This window comes from Calonectris borealis, chromosome 6 (assembly GCF_964195595.1).
Source record: "Calonectris borealis chromosome 6, bCalBor7.hap1.2, whole genome shotgun sequence".
NCBI classification, from domain to species: domain Eukaryota; kingdom Metazoa; phylum Chordata; class Aves; order Procellariiformes; family Procellariidae; genus Calonectris; species Calonectris borealis.
In genome coordinates, this window is record NC_134317.1 from 123,141 (window position 1) to 150,123 (window position 26,983).

A 26,983-nucleotide genomic window follows, 5' to 3' on the forward strand; every position below is an offset into this window, starting at 1 on the left:
ACTTTCTCTAATACAATAGTATACTACCAGCTTCTGTAAGGTGAGCCAGTTTTAATGAAAAAGCTTTCTTTTCATAAAAGCTGAACCCTGGTGTTTTTTTTTTGTTAATGAGAGAATGTTTTTTGCTGGGATGTGCTGAAACTGAAAGACTGCTACCTTCTCTGCCTCCCCGTGTCTGAAGAAAGGTGTTGAAGCTTCCTAGAAGAAGCTTCCAGTTTTGCACGGGGTAGGGGGCTGTAGTATCTAATTAGTTTTAAAAATTGCCCTATCTTGTGCTTTAAAAAGCTAAACCTGCTAACTTTCCGACTTCTGAAATCTTGTTTAAAAAAAAAACCCAACCAAAATTAGTCCTTTTCCTTGGGAAGGAGATGCAATCCCATTGAGAATACAGGTACTTAGAGGAAAACAACCATTGCTCGAGCTGAAAATTTCTCTCTGACTTTTCTGAGTGCTCAAGTGTTATGAGCGCTCCTTCCTCCTTAATGTTTTGGGAGTTATTACCCACAAACAAGTCTAGATCGTACTTTGAGGGGCAGTTTTCCCTAGACCTACAATCATGGAATGAGAGCTGCTAGCTGGCTGCAGCTGACCTCTGCTGCTCTGTGGAACAATCGGGATGAATACTGAACAAAAAAGTGCCTTACTTAGTGGAATGATGATGCTCCATAAATGGTCAAGTTGACGTGCATAACTTTTCTCCCTTTAAACATGCAATTGGAGAAGAACAGGAGAATTTATCGAAAGATTTGTGCTTTTTGACCAGTTTTCCCATAGGCCTTAAAAAATGCAAGGGAAATAATAGCCAGGTGTAGATCTCTTTCTCTCAACAAGCTTATTTTTAAGGCTGATTGTTTGTACTAACTCAGTGTACTGGTTTATTCTGCTTGTGTGTTTATGACCAACTATAAGTTACTTAATCATTCTGTGCGGGATGAAAAATGTCAAATTGCTGAAGAAGAAGAAGAAACATGTCCTTAGTCATCTCTAACATTTTTGTGGGTACAGTCAATTCTTCAGCCCACAGAACGTATTTTCTTTGTTATGAAGCAGTAACAACTCTTCCATCCAAACAAAGAAATGGCACCTCAGTATGCATTCTGTTGTAACAGACAGGTTGCTCAAGGGAGAGCTGGAAAAGATTAGGAAAAATGGCAAGTAATAATTCTTTATACTTTGTGAGTTGTGGGTTTTTTTGTTGGGGTTTGGTGTTTTTTTTTTCTTTTCTTTTTTTTTTCTCCTGTTAAAGTCATGCCATTTCAGATAAGAGGTTCTTGAGGATGCTAATTTCTACTCCCAAAATACAAAATTCTTTTCATCCCTAATGATGGCTCTTTTTATTTGTTCCAGAAGGTGGTGGTGGGGAATTCTAACAGTACCACTTTACCTGTGGAAACAGAAATAATGTAAAATGTTGACACAGTACGCAGATAATACTTTCTAAAAATTTTCTGTATGGTTGTAACTAAACAATTTATTAATGGCTATAATTAAACAAGTGATTTAAAAGTAAAAGATCAGCTAAGCAGAAGGCTGAACAAAATTTTCTAGAGAGTTAAGGTAAAGTTAAGAAGAGAGGCCTCAGAATTTGACCAAAATTGTGATGACAAGTTACGTTTGAGAGATGCTGCCATTACAGGAATACTGGAGTTGGTGAGCACTGCGGTTAGCAGGAGAATCTTTGTACGTGAGATCTACACTTAACGTTTTTTCCATTTTTTGGTGGGGGAGGACGGAGGAGAAAAAAAAAATTGAGCAAAGAAGAGGAAGATGTTAAAGGTTTTATAAATCATGCTTTCTACAGAAAGTAGAGGTAAGGATTTGACAGGTTTTGAAAACTACCTGGTTTCTTTTCACAGTAATGAAGTATGCATTGGCCTACTTTGAATTGGTGACTAGGAGTGTGAAGGTGAACAACAACAAAAAAAGTGCTTGAGCTTTTTTGCTGTCAGACCCAAGAAAGACTTTGTATATTTGAATTACTGGTTCTAAACTATAGAAGCAAATTGCCAAGAAAAGCACTTCACTTACATGAAACTTAAGTGTGTGTAAATAGTAGCCTGTTTGTGAACTAAATAAAAACACAGCAGACTTGCAGAAATATGCAAGTTAGGCAAACATCTTTTTTTTTTTTTTAAAAAAAAACCATGTGCTTTATCACTTGTCAGCTGCTATGTCTCAGAACAAACCAAATTGCACAAAAAATGTGATAGTTGAACTGTAAGTGAAATTAGATAAGTCTGGGAACTGGCAACTAATGAGAAACTATTGATAACAAATTGGAACATGCTGTATGGAGAGGTAAGGGGGAAAGAAAGAAGAAAACAAATAGTTCTATGCTTTTATGGCAATTTGAGTGTATCATTAACTCCCTCCCCACAACTGTTCCCATTCTTCTTGTCAGAAGTTAGCTTAAGCATCTAGATACATAGCTGTATTTGCCTTTTTTCATACTCAAAAGGATGCAGAGAATTCATGTTGAAGGCGCATTTGGTTATGGAAAAGGAATCTTTGGTTTTATATTCCCCCAAAACAATTCTGGGGCCTACAGTACAAGGAAGACATGGACCTGTTAGAGCACGTCGGGAGGAGGCCACAATAATGGTCAGAGGGCTGGAACACCTCTCCTGTGGAGAAAGGCTGAGAGTTGGCATGTTTCAGCGCGGAGAAGAGAAGGCTCCGTGGGAGACCCGGTGGCGGCCTTTCAATATATAAAGGGGGATCGTAAGAAAGACGGAGAGAGACTTTTTACCGGGGCCTGTAGTGACGAGACAAGGGGCAGTGGTTTTAAGCTGAAAGAGGGTAGGTTTAGACTGGACATAGGGAAGAATCTTTTTGTACTGTGAGGTTGGTGAGGCACTGGAAGAAGTTGCCTGGAGAAGTCGTGGATGCCCCCTCCCTGGAAGAGTTCAAGGCCAGGTTGGACGGGGCTTTGAGCAACCTGGTCTAGTGGAAGGTGTCCCTGCCCACGGCAGGGGGGTTGGAACTAGATGGTCTTTGAAGGTGCCCTCCAAACTGAACCATTCTGTGGTTCATGAAAACATGCTGTTCATTGCTTGTAGTAATAGTATTTGAAAAGTAGCGGTTCGGTTTTTTGACAGTGTAGGTGGATGTACATTTGGCAAGCTCAGAAAAAACATAAAAGCTTCCAAAACAGCCCATCCCCCAAAGAATGTGAGAATTTACTTCCTTCATACATGTGTAACACCTGCAGATTTAATTATATCTTTACTTCAGTATAATAACAACAATTAACATTGGCTAAGAAACTAAAAATAATATGATTTTAACAGTTTTATGTGCTTACAGTAATTATACAGAGTGTAAATAAAAGGCAGAAGGCAATTATGCCATTCTACTTATTTTTGCATAGTTATTTTTAGAAAATCATCTCATTAAAAAATTGAAATAGTAGTTTATTGCTGTATGTTGCTGATTTGTCTGCAAATACGGTCATTGTGTGTGTACGTGTATATGCTTGCTTGTATGTGTATGTTTAGATTTATTTATCAAGGAAAACAAATTAACATGCTAGATAAAACAATTATGGAAGTAAAATTACAAAATGACTGAGCGTTTCAAGGAAAGAATTAATAAACTGCGTATTTCTTTGTGGAATACAGTTTTCCTTTAAACTAATAGACTACATTTGATGTGTTGTATTTTATAATAGGAAAGCAGTTTTAAAAAACAAAACAAAAAAAACCCCACTACTGACACAACTTCTCTAAGAGTTACTCGCAACTGTTTTAATGCTGCTGCTGCAAACCAGATTTAATAATGGTTATTTGCTGAAAGGGTTAAAGAGCAGATTTTGATTATGTATTGTCAATCCATGATTAGCATCTGTTAGGAGGAATAAGTGGTTTATTAAGCTCTACTGTACAGATGGCAACTGGAGGAGCTCAGATGTAAATTGAATTTTCGGTAGTATCACTGTATTGTTCAGACCAGCTGGTTTTATCTTTGCAATAGCAGCGATCTGTTTGCACAGAAAAGTGTTTTTGTTGTTTACAGTTACTTCAAAAGTTTAAAAGTTCAGAAATCTTTCACAGTACATATGATTAGGGTTTTCACTTTGTTTGCTTTGGCTTTCTTATAGAAAGATGTGTTCTTAGCATTTAAATACAAAGCTTTGTCCGCTTATGGGAAATGAGAAATATTTTTTCTAATTAAATTTCAGAGTCTTAATATACAGTAGCTCTGTAATTTAGTTGTTTAGTTTAAGACGACATTTCTAGTCAACTATTGAAAAGATAATTTTCCATATGTGAGTTGATGCAACCTTATCTTTTGAACCTGAGTCTTCAGGGACTTTTCTGCTGGTAGCTAATCTGAGTATTGTGTTCCTGTTTCAACTAGAAAGCTGCTTTTAGTAGGACTTCACCAATTCACCACAGGAAAGCTCCAAAAAGTGTGGTCTAGGTAAGGGCTACAAGTTCAAGGAGAGAGACGTATTGTACGTGGGGTTTTTTATTTGCTATTACCACAATTCATAATACTACTGTGAATCATTTGATATTTGATTATATTCTTAAAGTCTTAAAAATCCTTAGGCAAAACTAAATTTGCTTTATTTAATTTCTTTTCTGATTTTAAGGTCAGTAGTAGATCCTGTGGTAGTAAAGAAAACTTGAAATAGTGGAATCAAGAGCGTCAAAACTGAGAAGGCAACTGGGATCTTTAATTAAATAAACAATGAGAATTCTTTTATTTTTAACTTGACAACTGGAAGAGCTTAGATGTGTGTTTTGTGAGAAAGTGATGTAAAAACAGTACAGCTGGGTAACTGGGAGCGGCATACTCATCAGCAGCTCTCTTCGGTGTGTGAAAGGCACAAGAAGGCCTTGGCTTATTCTTGATTTGTGGTTGTAGCTCTGTTCTTCTGTTGCTTGTAGCATCAGTAGTCCATAAACCATTCACTAATTATCTTAACAGTGAGTGAATAAGTATTAAAGATTTTTTTCAGAAATTTTTGCCTAGCAGGATAGGTTGGGGGCAGTGCCAGAAACCATTGGGGTTTTGGTAGGCATCAAGCTGAACGTGAGTCAGCCATGCACTCCTGCAGCAAAATCGGCCAACTGCATCGTGGGCGTATTAGCAAGAGTGTAGGCAGCGGTCTGAGGGAGGTGGTTCCCCCTGCCCCGCTCGGCCCCTGCGAGACCACATCTAGAGTGCTGTATTCCAGTTTTGGGGCCTCCAGTACAGGAAAGGTAGTGACATACTTTAGTGACCCCAGTGGTTGGCTACCAAGATGAAGAGGGAACAAGAGCGCGTGACACAATACAGATGCGTGAGAGAATTGGAATCGTTCAGCCTTGAGGAGGCTCAGGGAAGCTAATGGTTATCTTGAGCTGCCTAAAAGGTGTTGAAGAGAAGAAAAGTCAGATTCTTCTTGGAAGCGTACAATGAAAAGAGAAGAGGCAAAAGACACAAATTATGAGAAGGGAAAATTTGATTAGGCAAAAGGGAAAAATTCCTGAGAATGAAAGTTATCAAACTTCACGAGCTGGCAATGTGTGCTTGCAGCCCAGAAATCCAGGCGTATTCTGGGCTGCATCAAAAGCAGCGTGGCCAGCAGGTCAAGGGAGGTGACTCTCCCCCTCTACTCAGCTCTCGTCAGACCCCACGTGGAGCACTGCGTCCCGCTCTGGGGTCCCCAGTACAAGACAGGCATGGACCTGTGAAGAGTGGGTCCAGAGGAGGGCCACCACAGCGATCAGAGGGCTGGAACAGCTCTCCTATGAAGAAGGCTCTCCTATGGAGAGCTTTGCGTTGTTTCAGCCCGGAGAAGAGAAGGCTCTGGGGAGACCCAATGGCGGCCTTTCAATATATAAAGGGGGATCATGAGAAAGACGGAGAGAGACTTTTTACCAGGGCCTGTAGTGACGAGACAAGGGGCAGTGGTTTTAAACTGAAAGAGGGTAGGTTTGGATTGCACATAAGAAAGAAATTCTTTACAATGAGGGTGGTGACACACTGTAACAGGTTTGCCCAGAGAAGTTGTGGATGCTCCATCATTGGAAATGGTCAAAGTCTGGTTGGATGGGGCTTTGAGCAACCTGACCTAGTAAAAGATGTCCCTGCGTGTGGCAGGGGTGTTGGACTAGATGATCTTTGAAGTTCCCTTCCAACCTAAACCAGTCTATGTTTCTATGAAACACTGAAATGGGCACTCAGCCTGCAAAATCTGCATCATCTTTACTGGACAAGGCTCTGAGCAACTTGATGTAACTTCGAAGTTAACTGTGCTTTGAGCAGGAGATGGGACCAGATGAGCTCTGTAAGATCCTTCCAATCTTATGATTCTATCTTAACTAGAAAGTTCTTAATTGTTTTTTCCTTTTGTCCCCCTTTGTCTCTTTCTCCTAGGATTTGTTAAGGAGGAAGGTAGAATTAGAAAGAGGCAGTAGCATCAAGGAATTGTTGAGTCAAGTCAATGCTTCATAGCAGGGAATATGTGGTGGAAGACGGCTGCAGTTGTGTAAGACTGAGAGGTATTGGATTTCTTACAGTGATTGACTCTTGTTTTTTCCACTGCCCTTCCACATCCTCAGTGAGATCTTTCTTAGGGTAGTCCTGTCTCCCAGATCTGCCTGCGACTGAATACCTTATCTCGGTTGCCTCCTTAGCTCTACTGCATTGTAGTACATCCTCTCAAAGACGTGTTCCTTTGCTTTTCGCTTGTGCCTGGTTTTCCCCAATTTGGGAACAATTGTCTTAAATTTGGATGCAGCATGGTGCCACCCTTCTTCAGGTTTGACCCTTAGGCGCAAAAAATAGTGAACAATGTAGTGCTGGTCCATATTTGATTTGAGACAAGTATGTTTCATGCAGGTGCTCCCTTGTATTCTATAGTTTGCCAACCCACTTTAACACCACTGAAAACCCAAAGTAATTAGCTAGTGGTAGTTAGGAGATGGGTAGGGGTAGCTGAATTGCAGATGAGATAAGGAAGGACTGAGATGTATGTTTTAGCAGGTGGAAAACTGAACATGTTTGGTGGGGTTGGTTTGGTTGGTTTTGGTTTTTTTGGGTGAGATGCGATATGAGCGTGTCAGGTGAATATCTGCAAGTCATGAAATAAACATGTTGGGTATGTATCCGTGTATATTTGATCCTACCCTTTCTAAGGCAAGCACAAAGGTAATGCCTGAACTAGTTCAACCCTATGTTGCAGTCTACCCAAGCCCTAGTGTGATTTAGCCAGGGAAATTCTAGGGGGCAATGTGTTTTGGGGGATGAAGAGACATTTTTTCCATACGGACTTAGAAAAATATTCTTGGCTTAAATTGTATTTGTTTGGAATATTAAAAGCAGCCTGAACTACAGAGAGCATGTAGAAATAGAACAGGTTCAATTTATCAAGTGTCTGACACTATTATTTTTGTAACAGGAAGAAGTAAAGACATAGGCAATGAGAAGAAGGGATGGGAGGTAAAGTTGAGATTGTAAAATATGTACAGGTGTTACGAAGTAAATTTTCATGAAGTTGCTTGCAAGTTTTCTCTAGCGTTCAAATATTTTGCTTCTATATTTAACATATGGAGGATTTGTTTGGGAATAGTTGGACATCTAACTATGCGATCGTATGCGTTTACATATATATTTGTAATACAAAATTGTTTCTCCTGTGGTCCAGTTTCACTGTAAAATCAAACTGCAAGTTTGCACGTTTAAAGATCACTGTAGAGTGCCACATCTATCTGAATTTCAAGACTCCAAAAGCTGCTATCAAGGAATACATTCACTGAAGTTGTGTTGTGATGAGCCTGATGATGGACTGCATAGTCTCATACTTGATGTAGACCGTGTGTGTGTATATACAGTGTGTGTGTATGCACGGGGGGGGGGGGGAAATTGGTTTTATCCATCCATGTATAATCTGTTTTATCTGAGGACCTAATTCTTTAGGCATTCATTTAGTAAGGCAAGATCATCTTTGGTTTTTTGTCCCAGCTCTGACCTGGAATCTTTTTTTTTAAATCGGTTTGTATATATATCAAGAGATGTAGAGCTGAATGTAGTTTTCTTGGTTTCAGTGAAGCTGTGATAGTTTATTCTGCATGGTGGTCTGTAATAAGGATCTTACTAGGCATGTTTTGTTTATTTGGAAAGAAAAAATAATTTGAGATTGTGTGCATGTACATTATGTAAATACAGATTTTAAAATGATCAGATGTTTTATAACCTTTTTTTACATGTTTTGTCAATATTTGAAAGATTTTAGGTTTTCCAAAGGTAAACCTAAGGTTTTAGGTTTTCCAAAGGTAATTTATTTAAAACAAGCACAGCAATGAAAAGGATGTAGAATTTGGAGTTTTAATGTTCTTGCACAATTCGGAGGAAGTAAAGAAATGGTATGTTAGAGCACAGCTTAAATGCATATCAGCTGAATTAAGCATGGGCTTAGAGCTTGTAGAGGGGTTATGCGTATCATCTGTTTTAGATGTGTTACAGAGGTGGTGTCAAGGTGAAAGCAGACTTGCAGAATGGTTGGAAATCATTGATATTCTGACGCGGAGGCTGTAAATGGCTCTGTGGCAGATGGAGTCTTTGTCAAGGAAGAAAAATGGCAGCTCTGGAACATCATAGATGTTTTTGCTTAGCAGCTCAGCACATAGGCTGTGACCTTCCAGTGTTCAGGAGTTCCTCCTGTGCTTTAATAAATTGTCCTCCACTTTTATTCCCTAAAAGTAGATAAATAGTAGTCATCATAATTCAGTACAATTTGGGGTATCATTATGAAAAAACATAGGCATGTTTCATTGCCAGATTTTTTAAAAGTAAGCTTTGAAGGATGCTTGCAATTTCTGCATGAAGTGCCAGAAATAGCTTTTAACTAAGCATTGTGTGTTACTGAAAGTAAAGACATGTGTGTGTCTGTGTGCATAGATATGACTACTAGTACAGCACAGTACTAAAACTGTATATGTGAACTGTTAATTCTCTGGAATATGATTTTAAACCACAACAAAAACCACAATAAACTGGACAGGGTTAATTTTTCAAATATGTTCGTACTGCGGGCTATATCTGTGTGATTTATTCCAGCAAAGTACAGAATTTTAGACTGTATATTGAAGAAGCTGTTTCTGTGATAAATTCAGTCTCATTTCTGAGTTCATGTGTTTTCTTTATTGATAAAAATTCAGGTGTCTTTTAGCACCTGGCAGCATCTAATTTTTTGTACTGTTGATATGGTTTCATCCGTGTTTTTCTACGAGGTTGAGTCTATATTTATAGAATGAGGGTTCACTTTTATCTGTAGAGTAACTGGTTTCTATATTCTCATTCCTATTAATGAAATTTGTGCCAAGTTGTGTAAGTTGTGAAGTTTGATGTCGTGTACTTAAGATACATGCATGATTGCCTAGTGTCAACAGTTATGTACCAGAAAGGCATATTTCACATGTACAATAGATTTGGATATCTTAAGAGTCTTTCTCATTTAATTGTTTGAATTAAGGCTATATCCTTTAACAATTCTCTATATTCTTAGATCCCATATACACTAATTTGATCCCTAATAAAACCATTGATGTCAGTTGTTGTAGTATATGGCTTCAAGAGCCTATAACATCTTGTAGAAGATGCTCAATTGGACAGTTGACCTATATTACAGGGTAATAAGTCATTGTTAAAAGTGCAAGCATTTCACAACCATCACCTGCCAGCCATACTCTTTAGCCTACTTGACAATTGTTAGAATTATAGAAAGCAATCACTGTTCATCACAGAAGAAAATGACCCAGTACTTTCAAGGGTCAAGGTTGTTGCATTAGAGTCTCTTTCTTTCAAACCCTGGAGGTTGTATAGTCTTTGCTTTTAAAGGTGAGCCCACTATAATTAACTGTGCCTCTATCTATTCAGTTTCAGTCATTTTGAGATATAACGTGGATGGCTTTTTTGCAGAAGGACAAACGCTCTGTAATTGAAATAGAAGCATTTTTGATAGCGTGTGATTGCAAATAGTCTTCGTACATCTTTTTATTAGGACATCATAATGCACCAATGAGAGTAAGACTGCTTCACGTGACATATGCCTGGATGTTTGTATCATGTAGCCACATATCTGTAAAAGTGAGAGAAATGGAAGGAAAAATAAGGTGATATGTTACATGCTTTCAGCTTTCAAAGCGCTCAATGACATAGGTGCTTGTTAACTTAAAAAGGAAGAATTGGAGCACATATGAAAAGAGTTTATGAAAATTTTTATGCTTTCAATTACTTACCTAGTTCGTTACATCCAGTATCTTGATGGTGTTCTTCCTGGGTTGTATAGTGACAATTTGATATGACTGGCTTCAGGGGTGGTTAAGTCCATTTTCAGACATTTCATTATTTTTCTTCTCTATTTTTCAGTGGTCTCTTGTGCCTCCTTTTTCTTTGCTGTTGTGATGGCCATCGTAACCATAGAATGACTGAATGGCTTCCTTATGCCCTCAAGATAAAATGAGAAAATAAATTACAAATTACTTTCATTTATTCCAAAGGAGTTCTGCGTGCAGTTTTGGTATACTAACAGTAACTAATTGGTGGTTTGTCTTCATGGAATTAGGGTTTTGGAGTGTTAGTTGAAAAAGGCAGGAGAAAAACAAGCAAACAAACCTCACACACAAACGAAAAAATCAACCCTACCAAACAAGCCAGCAAACATTTATTTTCTACTGTTTTGTATTAGTTTTTTGTATGACTTTTGGAGCTTATCAACAATAATGCTAACTTGGTAGTGGCATTATAGTAACAATATCTTATTTGTATTATTTCAATTAAAAAACTCTGTAAAATGAGAACAGTGGAAAAATTTAGTGGGCTGTATTATTAGTTTTAATAGTTTTGGGGTGAATTCAAATCATAGTTTTGATACTCTTGGAGCTAGGGGTGTAAGTAGGTTGCTTTTTATCTATTAAGTAAAAGCAGCATATATCCCATAAAACCAAAATATGGTATTGTATAATGAGAGAAGAATGTCTTTTAAAATACTTCTGTAATGTTTTAATTTTTATGGTCAGCTCTGAGTAGTAGAATAAATAATTCCATTCAGTATTCATCTCTTTTTCAGTAAAGATGTTTTGCGTAACTGATAGGTATACTGCATGCTTATACATACTGTTACTGAACTTGCTGGATTGTTTTACTTGGTTTCATGATGACTTTGCGTGTTCATGCAAAGCAATTACACTTTTATTCATGCAATGGTTCTAAATTCTGTTCCTGTTTAATCATTAGATAAATATAGAGGAGATTTTTTAAAAATGTGTTGTTCTTGTATTAAGTTCTTATATTAAATTCTTGTATTAATTGGTGTGCAACTTTAGCTGTGAAAGTATAGTTTGTTCCAAGTGACACCCGATTTTTATTAGATATTCCTGCTGTTTTACAGAGAAATAAAACTCCTTTGTCTCCCTAGCACCCATTGATTTGTCTTTCAAGGCTACGTTAGCAATGCTGATAGAAACCATGCCATTAGAATCTACGTTTAGCAATAAGTAGAGAAATATATTTTGTAATATAAAAGTGTTGTACATACAGTGTTAACAAAATATTTTGCAATATTGCTGTACTTGAAGCAGTGAAACCAGGAGGAGGACAAGATACTGAAAGGTCGAGGAAAAATGAGAGAAGGAACAAACGATGCAAAAAGAAAATGACACTGAGGTCTTGGTTTAATACATATGTATTCCAGGTTGATGGCTGATTTCATTAGCAAATCTCATTGTTATGCAATGTCTGTTCTTCTGCAGCAAAATGAATATTGTATTCTCAGAGGGTCTGTGAGTGTGTGTATGTGTATATGATGATGATAGATAAAGAATATATATTTATAGTTGTTCTAACCTTTTAAAACTTCTGAATAATCCTTATATTTTCAAAATAATTTTATATTCCATTTTTCCAATGAAATGGTAAATTAATGGTTATTTTTGTGGAAAATAGCAGATTAACCCTCCTTCTCTGTGCATTTCTTTGCCATGTTTGCAACCTACGTGATCTTTTCCCCAAAACTTTCAGTTTGACTAAATAACAGTTAATACTAAATTTACAATATCAAAAATAAAAATTTAACTATAAGAATATTGGTCTCTCTAATGCTTTTTTAAATGGCTGATAGCAACGTATATAGAACATTGAAACAAATATCATCTCAGTCTCAAATCTCATCAAACTCGAATTACTCTTTATATTTTAATAGAATATATTGAAAAATATTGAAAAACTGCTTATTGTAAGATACAGCAGCTTTATTATGAAGTTACATGTTTTGATACATAGGACAATGGGTTCCTTAAGTTACTGGTGTGCTTCAGTTTCTTTTGTTTCCAAGTCGCTAGTTAAAACTACTGTTTCTGTAATAGTAAGACATTTTGATAAACACAATATTCAAAATGGGAAGGAACATACGAGAAAGCTTTGATGCAGGAAAATTAAAATGCACTGAAATTATTTAATTCAGGTATTCTTCTATGCTCTTTCAGAATTTATTCCATATATAAACTTTGTGGCATCAAAATACAGTAGCAAATGTTTGAAATGCTACTAAATAAATGATAATTTGGGATTTTGAATAGTTTTGTGATTAGTTCTAGGTAGTGAGCCAGCATGAAGAATGCTTTTGGGCACTGTAGTAATGTAAAGAATAAGCTAGTTTTCTGCGTTTTCATTTGAGTGACTTTTACGTGCCTTGAAACAATTCTGTTCTTATTAGGGTTTTGTTAGAGACGTGTTTAATAGTAGTAGCATATGGCTGGCTCTTTGAGTGATAGTTCTGTAGTAGCTACTGTGTTTATTCCAATTCCAAGATACTATTTTAAGGATCAAATTGATAGATGAAGTGTCCATGCGTTTGGTAAATAATTCAATGAGGACCAAAGGGCCTTAAAAGTGAAGCTAAATCATGAGCAATACGACCAATGTATGCGACCAGAATATGGAGGAGGTAGAACAAAGAGAAGATCGCTGCCTCTCTTTTCCCCTTGGGAAAGGGAGCCTCCTTCCCTTTGCTTTGGTGGGGTTATAACCAGTATAGGGGTGCAGATTACTTAGCGTCAGCTGATGGGTTTTAAAGATTGGTTGGTTTAGGTTTTTTTGGTGGTGAGAAACTAATTGAAACGAGATGATCTGTCTCTTGCTGCCTCTTAATGTTTTCAAATGTGGAGACCAATTTCAACATCTGGTTTTAGGCTGTGGAACCCAAGGGTGGTCTGTGCAGTAGCAGTGGGGGAAAAAATCATGTTGAGGCTTGTGAATGTTGTCAGGATCTAATTGATAGGGACACAAATAGGACTTGCCTTGGTGTGCCGTTGTGTGAAGGGCTTTCAGGAGTGTGTCCATCCCCATGTCCCCTGTCTCCCCCGTCCCCCATCTTTTGTAGTTTAGTTGGAGGTCGCTTTTATTAACTTGTTAATTTTTCTTGAGTAAAAAGATGATTTAGAACTTCTGGTGTCCCACCCCAGAAAACTATCTCTGTAAGTAATGAATTGTCCCTTTTGTCCCCTCCTTATTTGCCCATGCAGCTAGTGTTAAAGGATTCCAACTAAAATTGCTAGAAGCAGAAGATAGACTAATACTGCGTGTGAAACTTTTAGAAGTAAATGTGTTGATTTGATGCACTACAGGGATGACTGCAGGGAGTTCATACTTTCCAAAACCATTGCTGCAGGTTGCATTCACAGATGATGCTGGATTTAGATATTGTGTTTATATTCATAAATGTTTACTATTTTAAGTAAGTGTTTCTGCCGTGAAGTAAGCTGTATTTCTTGCAGCAATTTTGGTATTTCCATCAAGATATGATGCAAAATATAGATCTCTGGCTTTGTTGGCATTCACTAGAGGTTGCATGGAGATTACATGTTCTTCTCAGGTGAGCGTAAGCAACATTCATGGCTTAACTGCTTTTATATTTCTTTATCACAGGGTAAACTCTGAAGTTTTAAATTGAAACTGTTTTTGGAATAGAGCTACCTGAATGATACAGGTAGTTCTAGACAGGATCAGATCTCTCTTTTGAGGTTGATACTTAGGTTTTTGATACAATGTTGAGATGATTCTTACACTCTCTAATGGTATGATTCTTAACTTCTTGAAATTTCTTTGGCAGGAATCATAGCACACAAGGCTCTGTAAGAAGCTGTTGATGTTGTGTTTTTTTTTTTTTAAAAAAAAAAAAGTTTTCACGAGTTTGTATTTTCTTTATGACCATAGATTTAATTCCCCTGGGTAATGTTTGAAATCTCAATACAAGAACACTTCAATATTTTACTTACTGTATGTATTGTTTTAAAAATATTTGTAATTTTTGATTTATTTATTTTTCAATACCCAATTTTATAGCTAGACCCATATTTATAGTTAGAATTTGCTATATAGAAACTGATACTCTTTTTTTAAAAAGAATCTCCTGGAAAGACAGTAACTGTTCAGTTGGGCTCCACAGGTTGATGCTGTGCCATTTTATGAGGGCAGGTGCCGATGCCTATTTAAGACGTAGCTGGAGTAGTGATTTATTGTATCATATGTTTCAGTATCCTATTAGGCCTGTTTTATAAATATAATTTTTTCATGGAGCTGAGGTGTTGGACACTAGTATTTTAGTAGCCTGTAGAATTTCTGTCTGAGAGTATCAATTGCTGAATCATTATTCCTATTCTCTTAGAATCATAGAATGGTTTGGGTTGGAAGGGACATTAAAGTTCATCTAGTTCCAACCCCCCTGCCGTGGGCAGGGACACCTTCCACTAGACCAGGTTGCTCAAAACCTCATCTAACCTGACCTTGAACACTTCCAGGGATGGAGCATCTACCACCTCACTGGGAAACCTGTTCCAGTGTCTCACCACCCTCTCAGTGAAGAATTTCTTCCTTATGTGCAATCTAAACCTACCCTCTTTCAATTTAAAACCATTACGTAGTCCTATCACTACGTGCCCTTGTAAAAAGTCCCTCTCCAGCTTTTTTGTAGGTCCCTTCAGGTACTGGAAGGCTGCTGTAAGGTCTCCCTGCAGCCTCTTCTCCAGGCTGAACACCCCCAACTCTCTCAGCCTTTCTTCACAGGAGAGGTGCTCCAGCCCGCTGATCCTCTTCATGGCCCGCCTCTGGACCTGCTTTAAGGGGTCCATGTCCTTCTTATGTTGGGGGCCACAGAGCTGGACGCAGTACTCCCAGGTGGGGTCTCATGAGAGCGAAGTAGAGGGGGAGAATCACCTCCATATCCTGGGTAACCAGGTCTCCTGTTTCCTTCTAGAGAGGGCCCACATTTTCGCTAATCTTCCTTTTATCACCGACATACCTATAGAAGCTTTTCTTGTTGCCCTTGACATCCCTGGCCAGATTTAATTCTATCAGGGCTTTAGCTTTCCTAACCTGGCTGCTCAGATAGTTTCTCTGTATTCTTCCCAGGCTACCTGTCCTTGCTTCCATCCTCTGTAGGCTTCCTTTTTGTGTTTAAGTTTGTCCAGGACCTCCTTGTTCATCCATGTAGGCCTCCTGGCATTTTTGCCTGACTTCCTCTTTGGGGTACATCGCTCCTGAGCTTGGAGGAGGGGATCCTTGAATATTAACCACCTTTCTTGGGCCCCTCTTCCCTCCAGGGCTTTACCCCATGGTACTCTACCAAGCAGATCCTTGAAGAGGCAAAAGTCTGCTCTCCTGAAGTCCAGGCTAGTGAGCTTGGTGTGCGCCCTCCTTGGTGCCCTAAGATCTTGAAGTCCACCATTTCATGGTCACTGCAGCCAAGGCTGCCCTTGAGCTTCATATTCCCCACCAGCCCCTCCTTGTTGGTGAGAACGAGGTCCAGCATAGTGCCGCTCCTCGTCGGCTTCTCTGTATCACTCGGAAAAGGAAGTTACCATCAGTGCACTCCAGGAATCTGCCAGGCTGCTTATGCCCTGCCGTGTTGTCCCTCCAACAGATATCGGGGTGGTTGAAGTGCCCCATGAGGACCAGGGCTTGTGAACGTGAGGCTGCTCCTATCTCTCTGTAGAGGGCCTCATCCGCTCTGTCGTCTTGGTTGGGTGGCCTGTAGCACACCCCTACTATAATGTCACCTGTCCTTACCCTCCCTTTAATCCTGACCCATAAGCTCTTGGTTGGCTCCTCATTCATCCCCAGGCGGAGCTCCATGCACTCCAGCTGGTCACTGACATAGAGGGCGACACCCCCTCCTCCTCTCCCCTGCCTGTCCTTCCTAAAGAGTCTGTATCCTATTCCAACACTCCAGTCGTAGGAGCCATCCCACCACATCTGTGTGATGCCAATAAGATCGTAGCCCTGCAGGCATGCGCAGGTCTCTTAACTCCTCTTGTTTATTCCCCATGCTCCGTGTGTTTGCATAGAGGCATTTAAGTTGGTTCCCCGATGAAGCTGAATTACTGGCTAGAATGCCTTTGTGCTGCTCTTCAGGTGCTCTCCTGCTGACCTGCGATCCTTCTCCAGGCTCTGGGCACTGGCATCAAACTGTTAGGAGTGGGATGGATTGAGGTTCCCCTCCCCTGGCAAGTTTAGTTTAAAGCCCTCTTCACCAGCTTGGCAAGCCTATACCAAAGATGCTCTTCCCCTTCTCTGACAAATGGACCCCATCAGCCCCCAGCAGACCAGGTTTCTCAAAGAGAGTCCCATGGTCTAAGTAGCTGAAGCCCTGGCTGTGGGACCAGTCCTGTAACCATTTGTTGATTCGCCAGATTCGACTGGCCCTTTGGCCGGGAGGACTGATGAAAAAACTGCCTGTGCTCCAGAGTCCCTCACTGCCGCTCCCAGGGCTCCGTAGTCCTTCTTGATACTCCTCGGACTGCTCCTGTATCGCTGGTGCCCACGTGAAACAGCAGCAGTGGGTAATGGAGGACTGTGTGAGGCTTGGCAGTCTCTCGGTGACGTCCCTGGCAGTCTTACTGACTAACGTGGAGGTAGTGGGTTGTAGTTCAGTGTATTTAGCTTCTCTGATGGTTCCGCTGGTAGAAAACAAATCCCTGCTTTAACATCTTGCGCAGGCTGTTGCTGGGCTAGGGTCTGATTCAACCTGGAGTTCAGAAAGTAAACATGGACCTTCTGTTTGGCTGTTTCCAATGTCGTGTTTTTGTTTCCCTCTTTCATTGCTATCTCAATGCAAAACAGCTGTTCCACACTAAATATTTTTCACATTATGAGCAATTTGGATTGAAATAATTTTAGAAAAATCACCGTTTATGAGCTAGTATTTTAACACGTAGAACTATTGTACGTGATTCTCCCCGAGTCACGTGAGACTCAAATTCATTGTGGCTGTTATTTCAGCACGCAGATTTCTGGAATTAAGAATAATTCCCAGACCGAGACTTTAGGTCATGATTTCCTGAATCTTGCTGTGAGAGCTTGTTTGCAGTGATACTAGGATCAAACTTACCCTGATTAAATACAACATACATGGCTTTTTAAAACTATTTTAAGACTATTGCAGAGAGTTCTGCGGATACTCCTTGTCTTTGCAGAAGGCTTTCTCATTTGATGGTTTGGATTTTTACTGTTTTCTTCAGAGACACTATGTATCGTTTGACAAGACTGCTTTTTTGTAAGATGAATAACATAGAAAACCAGATGAATGAAATGCTGAAGTTTTGATGTGGCTTTACTAAAGGGAATGAGTTGTATCCAAGTGTTTGTTTGATTAGGAAATTGTGGCTGTACTTACCTATATATTTTTTTTTAGATAGATATAGAGATCTATATAGATGTAGATAAATAGATACAGAACTAGATATATATATATAGATACAGAATTACATCTATAACAAGCACAGCTTGCAAAAGTTCTACTTTGGGTATTGTTTTGGTTGCAGAGATCCCACTTGTTAATATATCTTACCTTGTTTGGGAGATTGTGATGGCAGAGTAACTCCTTCATTGGCACAAGCTGCGTCTTCAGTAGCAGCGTTTGCCGATACAGATACACCCTTTCACATTTCGTGATCTTTCCAGTAATGCTTTCTGTATTTTTTTTTCTCCTAGCTTTCCTTTGTTCCTTGCGCTTAGTGTGAAAAATGGCTGCAATGTATTTATAACATCTTTATTAGAAACTACTTTATTGTTCTGTTCCTCGATTTGTTTCTTCAGATATGTTATTTTGGTATATTCCCTCGGTCGTCTTGTTTCATGCTGCTGAGTTTCCAAGAGAGGGAGAATTAATTGATTGATCCATTTCCCCGCCCCACCTTTGCATATTTCTTCTAGTATGCAAATAATCTTTTGTCTTATTGCATGCTGAAGTTCAAGCCCTTGTGCTGTTGTTTTAGGGCACTGTAGCAGTTTCACTTGCATCAACCTGTTGTGTAATGAGTTGACTGTATTTGTCCCTTAAAGAAATTCTGTCTTCTGTCAGTGGACCAAATACTTTGTTCTAGTTGCTTAGGAGTAGCAAGCTTTTTCTTCTGTTAGTCAAGGGCATTTTTGTGGGGGATTGTTGTTGTTTATTTGTTTGTTTTTTCGTTGGGGGTTATTTTTTCTTTTTTCCTTTTAATTTTCATGGTAGCCTAGAGCCCTTTTCAGTTCCACTGTGAAAATCTGATTTTTAAACTGGAGCTTGCTGAAATGAATTTTTGGAAAGATTATAGGTAGGGAACAACTAGCTTTTCTCACTGGATCACTGCCAGGTGTCTAGTCCATATGAGGAGGAAAAGTGTTAGGCAGGTAAAAAAACAAAAAGGCATTTGAATTTTTTTTCTTTTAAAATTGTGTTCAGTAAGTTGGTTTTGATAATTTCTGAATATTGTTAGTAGAGCTTTTTAATTATGCTTTTTTGGGGATTGAGGCTTAAGTTCCGAACACAGTGATTAGCATTTGTTTTTCTCAGTTTTAGGTTTTTGCAGGGTTGATTCAGGTTATCATTTCATAGCACTTTCTCATCCCCAAACAACTTTGTGAGCAGTTTGTCCTGGGGTGTGTGTGTACATAAGCATAATTTAAAAGAAAATAAAATATTTTTCTTGGGCTTGGCTTAAAAAAGAAAACAACAAATTACGACATTGATGACTCTGTAACATTGTGGAAAAAAATTGCGGTCATGGTTCAGTTATTTTTTACGTTTTCTGCTACCTTGTTGCCTCGGAATTAAAATACAGATACGCATTTTATTAAAACTGCATGCTTCGCCTGGGTTGGTTTTGGTCACGTGAGCGTGTGTGTTTACTAGTGATCTGAGTGCTCCACCTGCCTTCCAGTTTGTTTACCAGGAAATCAAGTTGTGTAAACTGCAGGAAGTACTATTTGACCCTCTCCGACAGTATCTCATTACAATAATTGCTAATCTCTGAATAAGACAGCCATGTTTTGTGTGTAACACGGAGGGAGGTTGTGGTGGATTTTAGATGCTTCTCAAATACAGCTTTGTAAATGCTTCCTTGAATTTCGTTTTCAGGGTAGCTTTTGACAATAGACATCTGGCGACCTTTGGGCTCAGCAAAGCTCAGGCACGATAGCATGTGTTCTTTCTTCCTTCTTGACTGAACCCCCCCCACAAAAACCAACACCAGAACCACGGCTTGTTGTTTTGGAGTGCTGTCATTGCTCTGTAGCGACAGGATAATGGCTACTTCCTGATTAAACCGCTCTCCACAGTAAGCTGTTAATGTTCTGTATCTATTCTTCTGTAATGCCAAGCGTTCAGTGCTTTTCTTCTGTGCTTCCTTCCCTCTCCCCCTCCCTCCCTCCTCCCCAGGTTAGTAGTTTGAAATGTTTATAGACTGGAGAAAGGATATGTCGAGTTGCAACTTAAAATTTTTTGATATTCGAAGACAGACAACTACTGCTTTTTTGTAAGGCTTATCTGATAGTAGTGATGAGCAAATATGTCTGATTTGCATGAGAGTTAAAAAAAACCATTAAAGTCTATTTAGGTGTTAGACAACTAGTATTAACTTTATGAAAAATTCTGATGAATACTCATTGGACAAATACAGTGACATAAAATGCGTGTGTTTCATGCACATTCTGAAGTATTGGTATTTCATAGCTTATTTTTATCACTTGCAGAACTGTTTCATGTCTAACATAAACTTAGTTTTCAAATAAAACAAAACAGCCTTTTTGTCAGCTTTTCTTATATGTATAGGAAATGTTGTGCTGTTTCTATATTTATTATAGCTGATGCATTATTTTTCCCTCAAGTAATTTCTCGGCTCTTGCTGATGAGGAGTAGGTGAGTGTGACAGCTATCACTCAGTGCACAGGTCCAGTTTTATTTTGCTCCAGAGTATCAGCCTAACAGATTTCATATTGTAAAACAATGGTTGCAGTGCATTTTTTGTCTTACTCTACTCTGTTAAATGGATCTACAGTGATTTTTTTAAGGTTGGTCTTATCTTACGCTAGTATAAATGGCATAGAATTTGTAATAGTGTTGTACGTTCAATGATGAACGTTACTGAATTTCTATACCATGCATGTTCTTGGTAATTTTGTGAAAGTTTAGAAAGGTGCTAAGTCAAATTTTGCAGTTCCAATATAAATTCATATTAAAATAATATTGTGCTCTTGGTACCAAAGACTACTTGTATTTTTCTTTCTTTCTTTTTTTTTTTTTTTGTAAGCTAGCTAGAGTATGAAAAAAAACCTGTAGTGAATTTCTGACCAAAATCATTGTTGCTCCTCAAAATATCCACTTTTTCTATTATCGTATCTTACTATGGAAATAAAATTACGTACAGTTTCATTTAGTAACAGGAGGTATCCACTCTGACAGATACTGGAACCGAAAATGAAATCTGGAGAAAAATGATGATTCAAGCAAAAAGAAATAGGTATTTTCATAATATGTAGTTAAAAGAATAGATATTTTCAAATTAAAAAGCCATTATTAAAGAACTTGTGAAGTAGACAACTTATACAAGAAATCTATGTTTATTCACACTATGAGAAAAATAAGTAGGGGAGGAACAGAGACTGTGTTCTTCCAGCTTGTGGTAGAAAAAGGTTTCTGGAGATGCTTGACCTGTTAGTTCACATGGGTTGTTATATATAGAGAAAAGGGTGCGGACAATAGAGTGGCTAGAGCGTGTAGATACAGGTCTATTTTGTGGAGAACAAGGAAGGAAAAATGCCATGGGGAAGAAACCTGCATCAGCCTACATTAATTTGTTAAAGGGCTCCTCTTCTCAAGTGGTGGTGAAGACCTGGTATTTGGAAACGGTTGTTTGCAGTGTTTTTTTCCCCAAAATACTTACCCATGTATTCTGAGGATTACTGAGGAATGAGTACCAGTCAACATTCTCTATGAAACTATGCTTTCTCCATGTTGAGAGCATTAACTGCAAAATAAAGGTTTCACAGGAGAGCCTTAGGTTTCTTACGCACACTGTCTCCCTTACAAGCCCCTTAACATTGGCTATTTAATTTGAAAGACCTGGGACCTGCAGTACTCTTCTATACTAATCCCTCTTACAAAACAAGATTCCATTACTTTTTTTAATGAAATACTGAATTGCTCCTGTTACTAGATAAAATTTTATATAATTTCATGCTCTAAATAAGTTACAATAATGCTTAATATTGACAATGTCTAAGAAATGTCTAAGAGAAGGGCAACGAAGCTGGTGAAGGGCCTGGAGCACAAGTCTGATGGGGAGCGGCTGAGGGAACTGGGGTGGTTCAGCCTGGAGAAGAGGAGGCTGAGGGGAGACCTCATCGCGCTCTACAACTACCTGAAAGGAGGCTGTAGCAAGGTGGGGGTCGGTCTCTTCTCCCAAGTAACAGCGACAGGACGAGAGGAAATGGCCTCAAGTTGCGCCGGGGAGGTTTAGATTGGACATGAGGAGAAATTTCTTCACTGAAAGAGCGGTCAGGCCTTGGACCAGGCTGCCCAGGGAAGCGGTGGAGTCACCATCCCTGGAGGTATTTAAAAGATGTGTAGATGAGGCGCTTAGGGACATGGTGTAGTGGGCATGGTGGTGTTGGGTTGACGGTTGGACACGATGATCTTAGAGGTCTTTTCCAGCCTTAATGATTCTATGATTCTATGAAATGTCCTAATCTGGATGCCAGCAAAACATGCGTATTGTCTTCCAGCAGGCTTGCACCCCCTCACTGTCTAGCTGGTTTCTTGTACCCCTGGTCAGTTTTTTCCAGCGTCCCACAATCCTGGTGTTTTAAAACCATTTCCCTTGCTATTTTTAATCTTTTTGCATACTCCGTCTCTGTAGAGGCTCTTAAACTCAAAGCTCGGTGCCTCACAGCTGAACTTGTTGGCTCAAAGCTTCAGCTTGGCTTACTTGACAAAGCTGGATTCCTGTAGAACAGGAGGGACGGCCCTGATGGGTGCTGCTGGAGGTGCCGGTTCATGGGCTGCCTCTCAGTTCACGTCAGTTCTGTGTCCCACGGGGAGAGGGAAGTGTGGAGTGGCAGCCGCAGTCGGCTGCTCTTGCTGCACCGAGCAGGGCAGATCCTAGTCCAGGGTGCAGCCGTGGGCCATCGCTGTGTGCTGCTTGTTGCCACCCTCTTGAGGTGGACGCTGCGTGGCAGGCGTTCGGGCTGCTGAGGCTTCCTTCTCTCCCACCCCGCAAAAGAGCTACAGTTTTATCTGTTACTCAAATACGACTGCGATGTACCAGCTTGCCTTTGCAGAGTGCCTTTGAATTCGGAAAGAATGGTTTATGGGGATACTGTGTATCATTGTTAATCGTTCAATGATTACCAAGCTTTGCCAAGAAAACAATACCTGATACAGCTAAAATGGACTCCTGTATTTTAACTAGTATTCTTTAATAATGTAGGAAAATGTAATGTTTAGCATGTGGCTTTGTTAGAAGCCTGAAATCTAGATACGTGTTCTGACATGGACTTTTGTTTTTATAGATGGAAATATGGATGGTTTATTATCTTCTTTCTCTCCAGTGTGTGGAAATAAAAATGCAATCTGCCAATTTTTTTATGTCTAACCACTTCCTTCAAGTACGTAAATAACATTGAGGTGTCAGATTTGCATCTGCTTGGTTTGTAAGAATAATATTGTGAATGGAGTCAGCAAGGATAGTCGTCTGCCATGGTAGTAGCTGCTGTGGCTTCTGTTGTGGCTTGGTTTTACTTGTTTGTATCTTAAGAACCCCATTATTATTCCTTCTAGTTACTCTGTTTAGGTAAACTTCAGTGGACTCCTTTTTGGTGGTGTTTTTTTGTTTTGTTTTATTTGTTTTTGTTTTGCTTAAACATCTCTGTTTTTTTTAAAGATCACAATGCCTTAAAACTGGAAGCAACAGTGAACAAATAATCTAAGATATTTGGGAAATGAAGGTGGATGCCAATGATGAAGCTGACTTAAATTGATGGCTAGTATAGCACGGAATACTTCCTTCTAGAACTGGTTCTGTGTTTCCAAAGAACTACATGAGTGGAGCAACTTGGAAATGTGGAAACCATTTATCCGTGTCTCAGCCTTGCTGCCTCAGACTATTAGTTGGAACCATTGCATTCCTGCTAGATGACACCACAAGGTGCTTTAAGAGTTCAAAACTGAGGAACTAGCATTCCTCAATGAGAAGTTTTTTAGTCAAGGTGCCAAAACTCAGTTAATGACATGAGAGGCTGATAGACTTCTTTGCTATCATATGGGCTAAAACTAGTCTTTGCTGGCATTGGAGAACTGAATGTATAATTTAGATGTTTGGCTTTTTCTCTTTTTGTTAAAATGTAAAACTATTAAAGTTAGAATAACGAGTCTGAAGTTTGGCACTATTCTAAAACAAAATCGGGACCCAATGCAAAGCCTGGGTATACATTCAAAAGGTTTGTTTCTCCTGAATGCTTTTCTGGAACTCTGACTTGGTATCCAAGAACTCATTTCTCATCAGAGTGTGCTGGTTGTTTTAGTTTTAACAATTTTTAAAGGAGTAAAATAGTATCTTAAATTGTTAGGATGAAAAATCTTTCAAAAAAAAAAAAAGTAGCAGCTAATGCAGACTTTAGACCATTTATTATGAAGAAGTTTGATTAACGTCATTGCCGCTCCTTACTCATTGGACTACAAAAGGTATTATGGTAGTCTGTAAGTTTAGGACTGCAGGGCAAAGGAATCCTTTTCTCTGTATCTTTATTCTTTGAAAGATTTACAAGGGGAGTGCCCATGAACTAGTTCTGAGTTGGTTATTTTGACTCATGTGGAGTTCATACACACAAATAGGTATCTGGGTTTGTAGTTATTTCTTCCTAAAATTATCTTTCCCTTAACTTATGCTTTTAAAGTTCTGCTGTTTGGATTGACATTTTCTCTGCCCACTCATTTTTTTACGCGCTTTTTTCCCCAACATGAAATAAAATAATACCAGGTGGGCAAAATATGTTGTTTATAGTGAGTTTTTTGGAGAGTTTTTGTGAATGTATGTTACAGCAGATACATTTGGTTTCACAAAATTAGCCTTTGTTTTAGTGCCTTCTGTCTTTCTTTGGCAAAGATAGGCAACGTTCAGTTATGGAAATACTAACCAGCGTGTTTGGCACAAGCATGAAATTTAACACTCTTGAATTTTAACAATTCCCAGACAAACCTGTGGCAGCTTTTGCCATCAAAGGTTCAGCAGGGCACTTTCGCTGTAAGTTTTTCCAAGCTCTGTTGGTGCCTGTAATTGGAGCTAAGCCTAGATTTTGAGCTTGAGGAGATGGAGTGTGGCTTTTGAACCATGGGAAGAGGTGTACAATACAACTGGAACTAAGTTTTTGAGTGACAAAAAGTCAGCAGAAAAGCAGAAACTCTGCTTCTGACAGATTGAAAGTCAGGTTCTTGAAAAGCACAAAAAAAAGGCATTGACTTCAGCTGTCCCAGTTTCAAACTTCTTGGCCACAGTGTGTATTTCTCTTTTGTGTTGTATTTCCCCTTTAGTTCTGTATCTGCTCCGAGACAGTTCCAATAGATGTAAAATGCTTGAAGTTACTATCTTGTGCAAATGCAGTTATATGTATATTGGTAGGAGATGAAGAAACGGATTCCGAGATTGAAAAGAAGAGATTTCTTGAGCTATTAAGCAGAATTTATTTAAAGTAAATGCATACTTTGACAGAAGAAATGGTTGTATATTTTAGGGATTTTCCTTAATGTGAAGTGAGTTTTAACAGATATTTTGAACACTGAATATCTATTCAGTTAATATAATGTTTTATTTGAGACGTGCTGTTTTCATAAAATACAGTGCTCATTCAGAATACAGAAATGGGTTAGAAAATTGTAGATGAATCATGCAATGGTCAAGAATACACAGCTGCTAAGCAACCCTGCTTTATGCTGTTTGTTGACCCTAATAATAAATGCCATTACATAATACTAAAGAAAGTTATGTTGAGAGCTACATACATAAACAGTTGATTTCAGAGTATAACCATTAAGTTGATTTAGAAAACAGTCTGCATAGATTGCTTGTCTTTTATCATGTTGATTTGGCGCTAATAGGCAGTTGTTAGGAGAATTTATTTAAATATAGTTGAGCTGGAAGTTTCTTACAATTCTAGGACTTCTGAAAATACTAGAAGAGACAGTATTTTTTGTTTCAAACTTGACTCATTCATGTTTAATGAAAATAATATATTTGAGAATGTACTGGCCGTTTCTCCCCCGTTTCCCACCCCCATCCCCTGGCACCACCCCCCTCTTTTGAAGTGTTAGTCTAAAAGGCAAAGTTTTTTTCTTGGTGCCATTTTTTTTTCAGTCGTAGAGCTGGCAAGGGAAAACATTTTATACAATACTAATTACATCTGTGAAGTATAAATGTAAAATCCCAGTGTAATCATTTGACAGTAGGCTTTCAGAACTCATTACAAGAAATCTAAACTTACTTTCTTGAAGGTGCATTTAAGATACCTGTTATTTGAACTCCATTCAGTTGAGCATAACAATGCAAAATCTGGATATTTTCATTGGGCATTAATTTAAACTTTTTGTTTAGATAATAGACCATTAGGTAATAGACTGTTGTATACCATGCACACAACTTTATAAACACATTGAGACCAAAATAAGAATTAAAAAATGAAAGAACACTAGTTCAGCTCAGTAGATCACTTATGGTAGCTAGCTACCTTAAATACTAGTTGCTACTTGCATTTACATATAAAACACATTTCAGTCAAGTGTCAATAACATTTAGAATTAAATGTAAAGACTTCTGTGAGTCAATTCGGTGTTGTTTTTTTTTTTTGAATAGCTTATTCTGCTAAGATAATCAGGTTTAATTAAAAGCGCTTCACTGAAAGAAGAGCGGTTGCTTTAATGTCCCGGTCTTTGGACAGCTGCTATTTACTGCATGAATGTTGTCAGATGAAATAAAACAGAACAAAATGTTGGAATCTTATTTCTTCCTTTTTTGCAAGCTGTTTATCTTGAAAAGTCAGATACAAAATAGCTACTAGTAATCTTTCCCAACTCTTTATAAGACAGTGCAAGAAACTATCATTGCTTATTCAGGTTTGCTTCATCTTGATAAATCGAACATATTGGTACAGAGTCGAGCAAATCCAGGAGAGATTTTCATGGTTCGCGCTCTCTCCTGCGCTAGGGACAGTTGCTCCCGCCCTGCGGCGCAGGACGGCAGTCCTCGCGCAGTCGTCCGCAGGGCTCCGGGGCCGCTTTGCTTGCTCCCCTGTGAGCTGTGCTGCGCCCTGCCTTTTCCCTGGCTGCGTCTCCAGCTCCGGCCGAATAGGTGGCTGGCGCTCCCTCGGCTGCGGGCAACAGGTACAGGCACTCCCATTCAGAAAACGGCCAGCAGACACCGGCAGTTACAGCTGACAGAAGCAAAAGGCTCCTCGTGCCAGCCATCACTGTGAGCAGCAGGCCGCCAGAAGTTCCTAAAAGGTGACTCCTGAAGAAATTTCCCCCCAAAATTCCTAGAGGAAGCAACCTGGTTAACTGCTGCAACAATTGCGCTGCCTCTGTCGGCTGCCTCGTTTGCTGCACTGTCGTAGGCAAGGTCAGAAGTCTGTAATATGGTTTATGGAGTGCTGTTATGTATGTGATTCTTTCACCTGTTTTCAATTTCATTTT

At 39.0% G+C, this 26,983-nt stretch overlaps 1 protein-coding gene across 30 annotated transcripts in view; it reads left to right on the forward strand.

Moving 5' to 3' along the window:
- BAZ2B (bromodomain adjacent to zinc finger domain 2B) overlaps positions 1 to 26,983 on the forward strand; it is a 162,485-nt gene that overhangs the window by 39,130 nt on the left and 96,372 nt on the right. For 3 of the 30 annotated variants that reach the window (XM_075152566.1, XM_075152575.1, XM_075152589.1), the window contains exon 1: positions 19,257 to 19,583. The exons of 26 other annotated variants lie outside the window; for them this stretch is intronic. The gene's annotated coding sequence lies outside the window, so the exon portion shown is untranslated. Of the gene's footprint in view, positions 1 to 19,196; positions 19,227 to 19,256; positions 19,584 to 26,983 lie in introns of those variants that run through there. One more of the 30 variants, XM_075152568.1, reaches the window with a different exon arrangement.